The 15,783-nt window shown below is 48.2% G+C and overlaps 1 protein-coding gene across 1 annotated transcript in view; it reads right to left on the bottom strand.

The window, feature by feature from the left end:
• Positions 1-15,783, bottom strand: part of TGFB2 (transforming growth factor beta 2) — a 408,754-nt gene that overhangs the window by 81,333 nt on the left and 311,638 nt on the right. The window lies entirely within an intron of this gene.

Below are 15,783 nucleotides of genomic sequence, written 5' to 3'. Positions count from 1 at the left end.
CTGAAAGTCCTGCAAAACGAGTTCCTTTAGCAGTGCAGGTCATTGTGAGGGACAGCATTGCAAGTAGTTGCAGTTGTAGTGTGAAGAGCAGGCCTGGTTTAATAGACAGTCAACGCCGTAATGCAAAGATCTGTTAGGGCATTGCAGATGGTTGTTGGCTGGAGCTTCACAGTGGCGGTGATCGTGGATTGTTGTTGCTGTAGCATAGTGCAGATTGCGTGTTGCCTGTCATCGCTGGTGGTTGCTGTAGCACAAAGAGTGGGGTTAACTGGAGCTTCTTTTTTTTGTTTTTTTTTGGGAAAACCTTTATTGCAGCATTCAGAAGGTACAAGTATGGGCCAACAACCACGGGAGCCGGCCGCTAGACAGAAGCGAAACCTGATTTAACATGATTTATCAGAATTTAACACAGCTCCTCAGCCGACAACCCTGAGGTACGGCAGTGATTCAGAATGGATCTTGTACTAGTACGCATTGATACATTACAGGAGATAATAAAGGTTTCATTTTATATTATTTAAATGAGCGGATCAGGTGCCATACAATATGAACAATAGGACTCTGGCGACAGGCCAAGAAATCAGGATATGTAGATACAAGAACCATTAATGGGATTCTGGCGTTAAGACTTACGATTCAGAGAACACAACAGTGCAATATACATTTCGGTGGACGCCAGTACTCAGGGCCTGTCCACCCAAGGTTCGACCGAATGTAAATCAAGGGCACTAAATACCAGAGTTCGATAAGTCAAAATAAGGCACAAACCATACTGATCCAAAGGAATAAAGGGAAGGGAGAAAAGAAAGGCCATAGAAAATAAGAAAGGCAAAATAAAAAACCCCACCCTCCAACCCCCCACCCTGCACCCCTGCCGATGGCTATAGCCTAATCCCACTAGCAGCGTGCCTGTCGCCCACTAACCTAAACCCTAAAAGAAGGGAAAGAAGAAGAGTGGAGTAGGGCATATTCATACAATGTTTCCGACCCCTTAGTCCCCCCGCCCAACACAGATCCCCCCTGTCGCAAGGACGGATGTCGAGCTACTCCTACAAAGGATCACAAGGGGTACCGTGATACACCGCCCAGCCCCATTAATCAAACAATTGCAATTCCGGGGACAAATAACAGTAGTTACAAATCATCCCAATGCAACGAACTTAACCCTGACCCCTCCGAACCAGCACACGGACCTTCCCCATCGAGACCCATGAGCACATATACATGTCAGAAATAAGACGGAAGCCATCGAAAGTCAAGCCATTACCACTTGTAGCTGATAACTCTACTAAAAGTTCAAGCACTAAAAGTGTCCTTCCCCGCGCTGGACAGACTCGATATTTCTCATCCCGGGATCGTAGAATATCCAAAGGAGGAAGAGACCACCACACATGAGGGGAGAGTCTATGGCATAGGTCTCCAGAGGGGGAACGCCATACGATACGTCCAAAGTCAATGACGATGTAAGGTACAGTGACACACTCACGGCCTCGGGGACACAATCTTCCAGGGCGCCATTGGTTGGTTCTATTATTCGCTTCTCTACTCGTTCCCTCACGGGTCCTCACACAAAGGCAAAATGGCCGCTGCTGGAACGGCTGTAGATTGCTGATTCAATCGTATGGCAGGGTCCGGGGCCCCGAGCGGAATCCCAGTTAGACATGCATCCATTTTAGTCAAGGACACATCCATTTGCGAGCGAAACTCCCAAAGTTCCGACAGTATCGATCTTAACGTTAGCCCAGATGTCGTTTGATCCATTTTATCAAGTTCGGCACCTATATCAATCAGCTACCCGGGTGAAAACTGGTATTTCCAGGAGGGGCGAACAGGATCACGAGAGGGCAGGCGTAAACGGTGACCCGCCGTTATCCACAGCCGCGGTGACTCGGCGGAACACGTGGGCCGGGGTCCCGACCCGCCGAGACCCCGCAGAAATCTATGCCGGGTCCGCGGGACGGGGATCCCCACCCTCAGTCAGCAAGCAGGTCACCTCTATCTCGATGCTGGGCTAGGAAAACAATTGCCTCCAAATTCGGCCATAAATGAAGTTTCCACTGCGATCGACCGGACCCTGCCAAGGTCCCTAGCCGATGTTGTTGCACTGCAGCCCAGCTTTGCGGATACTCGAGGCCCCGGCTTCACCGTCGGAACAGGCCACAATCTTCAACACGGTGTAAGTTCGTTAAATCAGCAGATAAAAACGTCGGGATTTCGCCATCGGAGTGAGGAACACTTCATACACGTAGAGGCTGGGCGTAAGGTCAGGATATTGTACAGGATCTTGCGGCGGAATACGGAGATCAGCGGAGCCGGGAACCTAAGTAGCCATCTTGTTTGCTGTCGTAGCTCCTCCCCCTAACTGGAGCTTCTTACCGGCGGTCCTCATGGTGGCAGAGGCTCAGCATGAACAGGCCCCTTTACAGTCATGAAAAGCCAAACACTTTAGGATTTCACCTTTGTTTCACAGGAGGAGCTTAACTGAAGCCAATCAAAGGTCCAGGGTCTGGGAGGGTTTAGGTGGGGGTACCACTTGGGGATCAGGAATTCACTCCAACAGAGACCAGCAGGGCTCAGGCAGGTCCAGCTGCAGGTGTAGTGGAGCAGGTCAGCTGGGCAGTTGCAGGGAGAACTCCGGAGCTTGTTTTGTCCATTTAGTTCTGGCAGGGGTTCAGCCACCTGACCGTTGGAGTAACTCAGGGTAGCCTAGAAAGAAGAGAACAGGTCCACCCTTCCTTCTCAGAAAGCAAGGCAGTTCTTGGGCATCAGGGCAGTCCTCTGGTTGCTGCCCCTCTAGAGGCAAGGCAGTCCTTCTAGAATGTCCACAGGTCCAGGAGTATACTCGAAAGTTGGTCTGAGGGTCCAATATGTATACCTGGGGCCAGCCATTAAAGTGGGGGGATTCCTTATATACCCTTACATCTGGATCTGGAGAGTTGTTTACTTCCCCTGAGAAGGCTCTGTGCTGTCTGGGGTGAAAATATGCTCCTGTCTTGTTCCTCTATGTGTGCTGGGGTCTACTCAGAGTTTGGTATGTGTAGTGTTCTGAAATCATGCTGGAGGAAAGCTCTTTGAAGTGCAAGTGGGACAGTGCACAGGTCTGTTCTAGGCCATGGTAGCAGGATGGCCCATCCTGTCCACACCTAATCTCATTTGTGTCACAGCTTGGGATCAATATACAAACCCCAAAATCAGAGTCATTCACAGTCATGTGATCCAGGACACATAAGAAAGTGCAAATGTTTAGGACAAGAAAATGCCAATTTGTGTTAAATCACAATACATTTGGGTGTAAACTGCTTATTTCTATCTGCTGCACACTAAACATTATCAGGGGATTTTTAATTACAATTTCATCCACCAAACATGAAATGTTTACCTGTTCCCAATTAAAGGCTATCATTTATTAAATGTAACAAGGTAACCCAGTGTTAGTCAATGGGAGAGATATGCCTTACAACAGTGAAAAATGATTTTAGGAGGATATGTACAACTTAAGTACACATGTCCTATATTTTAATAAGATATACCCTGCCCTATCTGCCTTTAGAGCCTACCTTATGGGTAACCTATAAGTATAAGGAGGGGTTAGACTTGGCAATAGGTTATTTTTGCCTGGTTGAAATGCCAGTTTACAACTGCACTATAGTCTGCAGTAATAGATCTAAGATATATTTTAAAAGGCTAGATTAGTAAGTGGCACAATGAGTGCTTCAGCCCACTAGTTGCATTTAATATACAGGTACTGGGTACAGGTAGTACTATGTAATAGGGACCTACAAGTAAGTAGGACCTGGTTGGTCCTAATGAAACCAAAAACAGTTCAGCAAAAAAGCATTTACAATGCAATGGGGCTCGCAGCATTAAAGTTTGAGTTATTGGCATTGTGTATGACAATGCGTTGCATAAAATGTTTAGCAAACTTTGAATTGGTGAGCAGTGAGAGTGTGTGCAAGAGTATGCTGTTCTTGAAAGCAGTGTGGTACAGAGTGCAGGAATTTGGGTGACCTGAGCAATGTGGATGATGCACCTCACGCACGAGGCTGATGCAGTTATTATTCACACAGCTCTGATGATGTGCACTCACACTCTGCACTCACTACTCTGCACTCACTACTCTGTACTCACTACTCACTACTCTGTACTCACTACTCACTACTCTGCAATCACTACTCACTACTCTGCACTCACTACTCTGCACTCACTACTCTCTGCCCTCACTACTCTGCACTCACTACTCTGCACTCACTACTCACTACTCACTACTCTGCACTCACTACTCACTACTCTCTACTCTGCACTCACTACTCACTACTCTGCACTCACTACTCACTACTCTGCACTCACTACTCACTACTCTGCACTCACTACTCTGCACTCACTACTCACTACTCTGCACTCACTACTCACTACTCTGCACTCACTACTCACTACTCACTACTCACTACTCACTACTCTGCACTCACTACTCACTACTCTGCACTCACTACTCACTACTCACTACTCACTACTCACTACTCTGCACTCACTACTCACTACTCTGCACTCACTACTCACTACTCACTACTCTGCACTCACTACTCACTACTCTGCACTCACTACTCACTACTCTGCACTCACTACTCTGCACTCACAACTCTGCACTCACTACTCTGCACTCACTACTCACTACTCTGCACTCACTACTCTGCACTCACTACTCACTACTCTGCATTCACTACTCACTACTCTGCACTCACTACTCACGACTCTGCACTCACTACTCACTACTCTGCACTCACTACTCACTACTCTGCACTCACTACTCTGCACTCACTACTCTGCACTCACTACTCTGCACTCACTACTCACTACTCTCACTACTCTGCACTCACTACTCACTACTGTGCACTCACTACTCTGCACTCACCACTCTGCACTCACCACTCTGCACTCACCACTCTGCACTCACTACTCTGCACTCACTACTCTGCACTCACTACTCTGCACTCACCACTCTGCACTCACTACTCTGCACTCACTACTCTGCACTCACCACTCTGCACTCACTACTCTGCACTCACTACTCACTACTCTGCACTCACTACTCTGCACTCACTACTCTGCACTCACTACTCACTACTCTGCACTCACTACTCACTACTCTGCACTCACTACTCACTACTCTGCACTCACTACTCACTACTCTGCACTCACTACTCTGCACTCACTACTCTGCACTCACTACTCTGCACTCACTACTCACTACTCTGCACTCACTACTCACTACTCTGCACTCACTACTCACTACTCTGCACTCACTACTCACTACTCTGCATTCACTACTCACTACTCTGCACTCACTACTCTGCACTCACTACTCTGCACTCACTACTCTGCACTCACTACTCTGCACTCACTACTCACTACTCTGCACTCACTAATCTGCACTCACTACTCACTACTCTGCATTCAATACTCACTACTCTGCACTCACTACTCACTACTCTGCACTCACTACTCACTACTCACTACTCTGCACTCACTACTCTGCACTCACTACTCTGCACTCACTACTCACTACTCTGCACTCACTACTCTGCACTGACTACTCTTCACTCACTACTCTGCACTCACTACTCACTACTCTCACTACTCTGCACTCACTACTCACTACTCTGCACTCACTACTCTGCACTCACTACTCTGCACTCACTACTCTGCACTCACTACTCTGCACTCACTACTCTGCACTCTCTACTCACTACTCTGCACTCACTACTCTGCACTCACTACTCACTACTCTGCATTCACTACTCACTACTCTGCACTCACTACTCACTACTCTGCACTCACTGCTCACTACTCACTACTCTGCACTCACTACTCTGCACTCACTACTCACTACTCTGCACTCACTACTCTGCACTCACTACTCTGCACTCACTACTCTGCACTCACTACTCTGCACTCACTACTCACTACTCTCACTACTCTGCACTCACTACTCACTACTCTGCACTCACTACTCACTACTCTGCACTCACTACTCTGCACTCACTACTCACTACTCTGCACTCACTACTCACTACTCTGCACTCACTACTCTGCACTCACTACTCTGCACTCACTACTCTGCACTCACTACTCTGTACTCACTACTCTGCACTCACTACTCACTACTCTGCACTCACTACTCTGCACTCACTACTCTGCACTCACTACTCTGCACTCACTACTCTGCACTCACTACTCACTACTCTCACTACTCTGCACTCACTACTCACTACTCTGCACTCACTACTCACTACTCTGCACTCACTACTCTGCACTCACTACTCTGCACTCACTACTCTGCACTCACTACTCTGCACTCACTACTCACTACTCTGCATTCACTACTCACTACTCTGCACTCACTACTCACTACTCTGCACTCACTACTCACTACTCACTACTCTGCACTCACTACTCTGCACTCACTACTCAAGACTCTGCACTCACTACTCTGCACTCACTACTCTGCACTCACTACTCTGCACTCACTACTCTGCACTCACTACTCACTACTCTCACTACTCTGCACTCACTACTCACTACTCTGCACTCACTACTCTGCACTCACTACTCTGCACTCACTACTCACTACTCTGCACTCACTACTCACTACTCTGCACTCACTACTCTGCACTCACTACTCTGCACTCACACTCTGCACTCACTACTCTGCACTCACTACTCTGTACTCACTACTCACTACTCTGTACTCACTACTCACTACTCTGCAATCACTACTCACTACTCTGCACTCACTACTCTGCACTCACTACTCTCTGCCCTCACTACTCTGCACTCACTACTCTGCACTCACTACTCACTACTCACTACTCTGCACTCACTACTCACTACTCTCTACTCTGCACTCACTACTCACTACTCTGCACTCACTACTCACTACTCTGCACTCACTACTCACTACTCTGCACTCACTACTCTGCACTCACTACTCACTACTCTGCACTCACTACTCACTACTCTGCACTCACTACTCACTACTCACTACTCACTACTCACTACTCTGCACTCACTACTCACTACTCTGCACTCACTACTCACTACTCACTACTCACTACTCACTACTCTGCACTCACTACTCACTACTCTGCACTCACTACTCACTACTCACTACTCTGCACTCACTACTCACTACTCTGCACTCACTACTCACTACTCTGCACTCACTACTCTGCACTCACAACTCTGCACTCACTACTCTGCACTCACTACTCACTACTCTGCACTCACTACTCTGCACTCACTACTCACTACTCTGCATTCACTACTCACTACTCTGCACTCACTACTCACGACTCTGCACTCACTACTCACTACTCTGCACTCACTACTCACTACTCTGCACTCACTACTCTGCACTCACTACTCTGCACTCACTACTCTGCACTCACTACTCACTACTCTCACTACTCTGCACTCACTACTCACTACTGTGCACTCACTACTCTGCACTCACCACTCTGCACTCACCACTCTGCACTCACCACTCTGCACTCACTACTCTGCACTCACTACTCTGCACTCACTACTCTGCACTCACCACTCTGCACTCACTACTCTGCACTCACTACTCTGCACTCACCACTCTGCACTCACTACTCTGCACTCACTACTCACTACTCTGCACTCACTACTCTGCACTCACTACTCTGCACTCACTACTCACTACTCTGCACTCACTACTCACTACTCTGCACTCACTACTCACTACTCTGCACTCACTACTCACTACTCTGCACTCACTACTCTGCACTCACTACTCTGCACTCACTACTCTGCACTCACTACTCACTACTCTGCACTCACTACTCACTACTCTGCACTCACTACTCACTACTCTGCACTCACTACTCACTACTCTGCATTCACTACTCACTACTCTGCACTCACTACTCTGCACTCACTACTCTGCACTCACTACTCTGCACTCACTACTCTGCACTCACTACTCACTACTCTGCACTCACTAATCTGCACTCACTACTCACTACTCTGCATTCAATACTCACTACTCTGCACTCACTACTCACTACTCTGCACTCACTACTCACTACTCACTACTCTGCACTCACTACTCTGCACTCACTACTCTGCACTCACTACTCACTACTCTGCACTCACTACTCTGCACTGACTACTCTTCACTCACTACTCTGCACTCACTACTCACTACTCTCACTACTCTGCACTCACTACTCACTACTCTGCACTCACTACTCTGCACTCACTACTCTGCACTCACTACTCTGCACTCACTACTCTGCACTCACTACTCTGCACTCTCTACTCACTACTCTGCACTCACTACTCTGCACTCACTACTCACTACTCTGCATTCACTACTCACTACTCTGCACTCACTACTCACTACTCTGCACTCACTGCTCACTACTCACTACTCTGCACTCACTACTCTGCACTCACTACTCACTACTCTGCACTCACTACTCTGCACTCACTACTCTGCACTCACTACTCTGCACTCACTACTCTGCACTCACTACTCACTACTCTCACTACTCTGCACTCACTACTCACTACTCTGCACTCACTACTCACTACTCTGCACTCACTACTCTGCACTCACTACTCACTACTCTGCACTCACTACTCACTACTCTGCACTCACTACTCTGCACTCACTACTCTGCACTCACTACTCTGCACTCACTACTCTGTACTCACTACTCTGCACTCACTACTCACTACTCTGCACTCACTACTCTGCACTCACTACTCTGCACTCACTACTCTGCACTCACTACTCTGCACTCACTACTCACTACTCTCACTACTCTGCACTCACTACTCACTACTCTGCACTCACTACTCACTACTCTGCACTCACTACTCTGCACTCACTACTCTGCACTCACTACTCTGCACTCACTACTCTGCACTCACTACTCACTACTCTGCATTCACTACTCACTACTCTGCACTCACTACTCACTACTCTGCACTCACTACTCACTACTCACTACTCTGCACTCACTACTCTGCACTCACTACTCAAGACTCTGCACTCACTACTCTGCACTCACTACTCTGCACTCACTACTCTGCACTCACTACTCTGCACTCACTACTCACTACTCTCACTACTCTGCACTCACTACTCACTACTCTGCACTCACTACTCTGCACTCACTACTCTGCACTCACTACTCACTACTCTGCACTCACTACTCACTACTCTGCACTCACTACTCTGCACTCACTACTCTGCACTCACTACTCTGCACTCACTACTCTGCACTCACTACTCACTACTCTGCACTCACTACTCACTACTCTGCACTCACTACTCACTACTCTGCACTCACCACTCTGCACTCACTACTCACTACTCTGCACTCACTACTCACTACTCTGCACTCACTACTCACTACTCTGCACTCACTACTCACTACTCTGCACTCACCACTCTGCACTCACTACTCACTACTCTGCACTCACTACTCTGCACTCACTACTCTGCACTCACTACTCACTACTCTGCACTCACTACTCACTACTCTGCACTCCCTACTCACTACTCTGCACTCACTACTCACTACTCTGCACTCACTACTCACTACTCTGCACTCACTACTCTGCACTCACTACTCACCACTCACTACTCACTACTCTGCACTCACTACTCACTACTCTGCACTCACTACTCACTACTCCGCACTCACTACTCACTACTCTGCACTCACTACTCTGCACTCACACTACTCTGCACTCACTACTCTGCACTCACTACTCTGCACTCACTACTCTGCACTCACTACTCACTACTCTCACTACTCTGCACTCACTACTCACTACTCTGCACTCACTACTCACTACTCTGCACTCACTACTCTGCACTCACTACTCACTACTCTGCACTCACTACTCACTACTCTGCACTCACTACTCTGCACTCACTACTCTGCACTCACTACTCTGCACTCACTACTCTGTACTCACTACTCTGCACTCACTACTCACTACTCTGCACTCACTACTCTGCACTCACTACTCTGCACTCACTACTCTGCACTCACTACTCTGCACTCACTACTCACTACTCTCACTACTCTGCACTCACTACTCACTACTCTGCACTCACTACTCACTACTCTGCACTCACTACTCTGCACTCACTACTCTGCACTCACTACTCTGCACTCACTACTCTGCACTCACTACTCACTACTCTGCATTCACTACTCACTACTCTGCACTCACTACTCACTACTCTGCACTCACTACTCACTACTCACTACTCTGCACTCACTACTCTGCACTCACTACTCAAGACTCTGCACTCACTACTCTGCACTCACTACTCTGCACTCACTACTCTGCACTCACTACTCTGCACTCACTACTCACTACTCTCACTACTCTGCACTCACTACTCACTACTCTGCACTCACTACTCTGCACTCACTACTCTGCACTCACTACTCACTACTCTGCACTCACTACTCACTACTCTGCACTCACTACTCTGCACTCACTACTCTGCACTCACTACTCTGCACTCACTACTCTGCACTCACTACTCACTACTCTGCACTCACTACTCACTACTCTGCACTCACTACTCACTACTCTGCACTCACTACTCACTACTCTGCACTCACCACTCTGCACTCACTACTCACTACTCTGCACTCACTACTCACTACTCTGCACTCACTACTCACTACTCTGCACTCACTACTCACTACTCTGCACTCACCACTCTGCACTCACTACTCACTACTCTGCACTCACTACTCTGCACTCACTACTCTGCACTCACTACTCTGCACTCACTACTCTGCACTCACTACTCACTACTCTGCACTCACTACTCACTACTCTGCACTCCCTACTCACTACTCTGCACTCACTACTCACTACTCTGCACTCACTACTCACTACTCTGCACTCACTACTCACCACTCACTACTCACCACTCACTACTCACTACTCTGCACTCACTACTCACTACTCTGCACTCACTACTCACTACTCCGCACTCACTACTCACTACTCTGCACTCACTACTCTGCACTCACACTACTCTGCACTCACTACTCTGCACTCACTACTCTGCACTCACTACTCTGCACTCACTACTCTGCACTCACTACTCACTACTCTGCACTCACTACTCTGCACTCACTACTCTGCACTCACTACTCACTACTCTGCACTCACTACTCACTACTCTGCACTCACTACTCTGCACTCACTACTCTGCACTCACTACTCTGCACTCACTACTCTGCACTCACTACTCACTACTGCACTCACTACTCACTACTCTGCACTCACTACTCACTATTCTGCACTCACTACTCTGCACTCACTACTCTGCACTCACTACTCTGCACTCACTACTCACTACTCTGCACTCACTACTCTGCACTCAATACTCACTACTCTGCACTCACTACTCTGCACTCACTACTCTGCACTCACTACTCACTACTCTGCACTCACTACTCACTACTCTGCACTCACTACTCACTACTCTGCACTCACTACTCACTACTCTGCACTCACTACTCTGCACTCACTACTCTGCACTCACTACTCACTACTCTGCACTCACTATTCTGCACTCACTACTCTGCACTCACTACTCACTACTCACTACTCTGCACTCACTACTCACTACTCTGCACTCACTACTCACTACTCTGCACTCACTACTCACTACTCTGCACTCACTACTCACTACTCTGCACTCACTACTCACTACTCTGCACTCACTACTCACTACTCACTACTCTGCACTCACTTCTCACTACTCACTACTCTGCACTCACTACTCACTACTCTGCACTCAGTACTCACTACTCTGCACTCACTACTCACTACTCTGCACTCACTACTCACTACTCTGCACTCACTACTCTGCACTCACTACTCACTACTCTGCACTCACTACTCTGCACTCACTACTCTGCACTCACTACTCTGCACTCACTACTCTGCACTCACTACTCTGCACTCACTACTCACTACTCTGCACTCACTACTCACTACTCTGCACTCACTACTCTGCACTCACTACTCTGCACTCACTACTCTGCACTCACTACTCTGCACTCAGTACTCGGCACTCACTACTCTGCACTCACTACTCACTACTCTGCACTCACTACTCTGCACTCACTACTCTGCACTCACTACTCTGCACTCACTACTCACTACTCACTACTCTGCACTCACTACTCACTACTCTGCACTCACTACTCACTACTCTGCACTCACTACTCTGCACTCACTACTCTGCACTCACTACTCTCTGCACTCACTACTCTGCACTCACTACTCACTACTCTGCACTCACTACTCACTACTCTGCACTCACTACTCACTACTCTGCACTCACTACTCACTACTCTGCACTCACTACTCACTACTCTGTACTCACTACTCTGCACTCACTACTCTGCACTCACTACTCTGCCCTCACTACTCACTACTCTGCACTCACCACTCTGCACTCACTACTCACTACTCTGCACTCACTACTCTGCACTCACTACTCACTTCTCTGCACTCACTACTCTGCACTCACTACTCTGCACTCACTACTCTGCACTCACTACTCACTACTCTGCACTCACTACTCACTACTCTGCACTCACTACTCTGCACTCACTACTCTGCACTCACTACTCTGCACTCACTACTCTGCACTCACTACTCACTACTCTGCACTCACTACTCTGCACTCACTACTCTGCGCTCACTACTCACTACTCACTACTCTGCACTCACTACTCACTACTCTGCACTCACTACTCTGCACTCACTACTCACTACTCTGCACTCACTACTCACTACTTACTACTCACTACTCACTACTCTGCACTCACTACTCTGCACTCACTACTCACTACTTTGCACTCACTACTCTGCACTCACTACTCTGCACTCACTACTCACTACTCTGCACTCACTACTCACTACTCTGCACTCACTACTCACTACTCTGCACTCACTACTCTGCACTCACTACTCTGCACTCACTACTCACTACTCTGCACTCACTACTCACTACTCACCACTCACTACTCACTACTTTGCACTCACTACTCTGCACTCACTACTCTGCACTCACTACTCACTACTCTGCACTCACTACTCACTACTCTGCACTCACTACTCACTACTCTGCACTCACTACTCTGCACTCACTACTCTGCACTCACTACTCTGCACTCACAACTCTGCACTCACTACTCACTACTCTGCACTCACTATCCTGCACTCACTACTCTGCACTCACTACTCTGCACTCACTACTCTGCACTCACTACTCTCTGCACTCACTACTCTCTGCACTCACTACTCTCTGCACTCACTACTCTGCACTCACTACTCTGCACTCACTACTCTGCACTCACTACTCTGCACTCACTACTCTGCAATCACTACTCACTACTCTGCACTCACTACTCTCTGCACTCACTACTCTCTGCACTCACTACTCTCTGCACTCACTACTCTGCACTCACTACTCACTACTCTGCACTCACTACTCACTACTCACTACTCTGCACTCACTACTCACTACTCTGCACTCACTACTCACTACTCTGCACTCACTACTCACTACTCTGCACTCACTACTCTGCACTCACTACTCACTACTCTGCACTCACTACTCACTACTCTGCACTCACTACTCACTACTCTGCACTCACCACTCTGCACTCACTACTCACTACTCTGCACTCACTGCTCTGCACTCACTACTCTGCACTCACTACTCTGCACTCACTACTCTGCACTCACTACTCACTACTCTGCACTCACTACTCACTACTCTGCACTCACTACTCACTACTCTGCACTCACTACTCTGCACTCACTACTCACCACTCACTACTCACTACTCTGCACTCACTACTCACTACTCTGCACTCACTACTCACTACTCCGCACCCACTACTCACTACTCTGCACTCACTACTCTGCACTCACACTACTCTGCACTCACTACTCTGCACTCACTACTCTGCACTCACTACTCTGCACTCACTACTCTGCACTCACTACTCACTACTCTGCACTCACTACTCTGCACTCACTACTCTGCACTCACTACTCACTACTCTGCACTCACTACTCACTACTCTGCACTCACTACTCACTACTCTGCACTCACTACTCACTACTCTGCACTCACTACTCTGCACTCACTACTCTGCACTCACTACTCACTACTGCACTCACTACTCACTACTCTGCACTCACTACTCACTACTCTGCACTCACTACTCTGCACTCACTACTCTGCACTCACTACTCTGCACTCACTACTCACTACTCTGCACTCACTACTCTGCACTCACTACTCACTACTCTGCACTCACTACTCTGTACTCACTACTCTGCACTCACTACTCACTACTCTGCACTCACTACTCACTACTTTGCACTCACTACTCACTACTCTGCACTCACTACTCACTACTCTGCACTCACTACTCTGCACTCACTACTCTGCACTCACTACTCACTACTCTGCACTCACTACTCTGCACTCACTACTCTGCACTCACTACTCACTACTCACTACTCTGCACTCACTACTCACTACTCTGCACTCACTACTCACTACTCTGCACTCACTACTCACTACTCTGCACTCACTACTCACTACTCACTACTCTGCACTCACTTCTCACTACTCACTACTCTGCACTCACTACTCACTACTCTGCACTCAGTACTCACTACTCTGCACTCACTACTCACTACTCTGCACTCACTACTCACTACTCACTACTCTGCACTCACTACTCTGCACTCACTACTCACTACTCTGCACTCACTACTCTGCACTCACTACTCTGCACTCACTACTCTGCACTCACTACTCTGCACTCACTACTCACTACTCTGCACTCACTACTCACTACTCTGCACTCACTACTCACTACTCTGCACTCACTACTCTGCACTCACTACTCTGCACTCACTACTCTGCACTCACTACTCACTACTCTGCACTCACTACTCTGCACTCACTACTCTGCACTCACTACTCTGCACTCACTACTCACTACTCACTACTCTGCACTCACTACTCACTACTCTGCACTCACTACTCACTACTCTGCACTCACTACTCTGCACTCACTACTCTGCACTCACTACTCACTACTCTGCACTCACTACTCACTACTCTGCACTCACTACTCACTACTCTGCACTCACTACTCACTACTCTGCACTCACTACTCACTACTCTGCACTCACTACTCTGCACTCACTACTCACTACTCACTACTCTGCACTCACTACTCACTACTCTGCACTCACTACTCTGCACTCACTACTCACTACTCTGCACTCACTACTCTGCACTCACTACTCACTACTCACTACTCACTACTCTGCACTCACTACTCTGCACTCACTACTCACTACTTTGCACTCACTACTCTGCACTCACTACTCTGCACTCACTACTCACTACTCTGCACTCACTACTCACTACTCTGCACTCACTACTCACTACTCTGCACTCACTACTCTGCACTCACTACTCTGCACTCACTACTCACTACTCACTACTCTGCACTCACTACTCTGCACTCACTACTCACTACTCTGCACTCACTACTCACTACTCTGCACTCATTACTCTGCACTCACTACTCACTACTCTGCACTCACTACTCACTACTCACCACTCACTACTCACTACTTGGCACTCACTACTCTGCACTCACTACT

The sequence above is a fragment of the Lissotriton vulgaris genome, chromosome 6 (assembly GCF_964263255.1).
Source record: "Lissotriton vulgaris chromosome 6, aLisVul1.2, whole genome shotgun sequence".
In the NCBI taxonomy this organism is placed as follows: domain Eukaryota; kingdom Metazoa; phylum Chordata; class Amphibia; order Caudata; family Salamandridae; genus Lissotriton; species Lissotriton vulgaris.
The sequence above is the reverse complement of the archived record's forward strand: the minus strand, read 5'-3'. Positions and strand labels throughout refer to the sequence as shown.